We start from the raw sequence: 1,922 nt of genomic DNA, 5'->3' as shown, positions 1-1,922 counted from the left end.
TGGAGTGAGCTCACTAGGGTGTGGCTCTCAGGAGGGATCAGGGCTCCTGTTGAGAAGTGAATGGGTTATTGTAATGGAGAGAGTTTAGCTCTTGCAATCCTCTGCTTCCTGCTTCAGGTTTCCAGTTCTGCACACAGCGGGCTAAGTAAACCTCTTGCTTGATACAGTGCCTAGCTGCAGGTCACATAAAATGGACGAGCACATCCTGCTGGCTAGTTTTAGGTCAGTTTGACAGCCTCATTTGAGAGATGGGAACCCCGATTGAGAAAATGCCTTCGAGGGCTGGAGAGATGGCTCAGCGGTTAAGAGCACTGACTGCTCTTCTGAAGGTCCTGAGTTCAAATTCCAGCAACCACATGATGGTTCACAACCGTCCATAATGAGATCTGACTCCTTATTCTGGAGTGTCTGAAGACAGCTACAGTGTACTTACATATAATAAATAAATAAATCTCTTTTAAAAAGAGAGAGAAAATGCCTTTGTACCTGACATCAGTCTTACAGGTTCCTGAAAACACAACCAGAAGACGATTTCCTTAATTCTTGAATAAAAGGGGGGGGGGAGAAAATGCCTTCGGAAGATCAGGCTGTAGACAAGCTTGTGAGGCATTTTCTTAATTAGTCATTGATGTGAGAGGGCCCAGACCGCTGTAGGTGGTGCTATCCGTGGGCTGATGGTTCTGGGTCTGATAAGAAAGTAGGCTGAGCAAGCATGATGAATGAGCCAGGAAGCAGCTCCCCTCCATGGTTTATTAGCTCCTTAATTCTCAGTTCCTGCACTGTTTGAGTTCTGACTTCCTTTGATGATGAACTATGAGGTGGAAGTATAAGCCACAGGAACCCTTTCCTTCCCAAGTTGCTTTGGTCATGGTATTTCATCATAGCAAAAGTCATTCTAATGAGGACACGCAGGCTCCTTACCCTTCTACTTCTGTCTCCATGATGAGCTCCCTGCCCATCCCAACAGGGCCTCCAGAAGACTCTGCTGCTGTCTCTTGAGATGGATGGCAGATGTCCACATTAGAAGAGATTTTCTCTTCCTGCCTCTGTTGGATTCACTAAGGTTTTGGTGAGGACAGGGTATCATGCCTCCTGCATCTTCAAACCCTCTATGATCTTTGGATTCCACAGAAGATGAGGGTAAACAGAGCATCCCAGAGAAAGATGAGCAGTGTGGAAGGGAAATAAGTCAGGTAGCCGACCATGGCCCTCTGCAGCTATGGCATTATCTATCATACAATGCATGGCTGCCCTGCGTCCCAGGGTGAGTGAGAGGAGGAGATCAGAAATAGCATGGAGCACACTTTTCTGTTAATTCCCCCTTCTCTTTTCCCTTCCTCACAGCTTTGAACCTAGAAGAAACTCCAATCCAAAGCAAACACATGTTTTACTGTCTTAAAAAACTGTGCCACATGTTCCTAACATATACTACTGGGCAGAAAGAAAAAAAGAAAGGAAGAAAGAAAGAAAGAAAGAAAGAAAGAAAAAGAAGAAGGAGGAAGGGAGGGAGCGAGGAAGGAAGGAAGGAAGCTTAACCAGGTAATGGCCTCCACTGCAGATAGCCTTGAATCCCTTCAACTCCAGTTAACCTCCTTAGCAGGAGCTGTTCTCTGAAACCAGAGGGCCCTGGAGCTACTGACTGCTGAACAGGGAAGGACAGACATTCCTCAATGTCAGCAACCTGTCATCACAGGCACACTGCAGCAGTTGCTTGGCATACCCAGAGGAGGCCACTGAGGAAATGGCAGAAACAGTAGTTCTCTTGTCTTCTGTGGTTGTCAACTCTCCAAGGCTCTAAACACCTAGGGTACCGACTTCTGAAGACAAAGGCTTAACATTCAGACTCTAGTACTGTAATTGAATATACTGGTGTGTACTGATGTTTAACAACTCTTAGCAGTCTTCAAGCGCACAGTTTTAAA

This window comes from Apodemus sylvaticus, chromosome 3 (assembly GCF_947179515.1).
Source record: "Apodemus sylvaticus chromosome 3, mApoSyl1.1, whole genome shotgun sequence".
Taxonomy (NCBI): domain Eukaryota; kingdom Metazoa; phylum Chordata; class Mammalia; order Rodentia; family Muridae; genus Apodemus; species Apodemus sylvaticus.
This window is presented reverse-complemented; position numbering follows the sequence as displayed.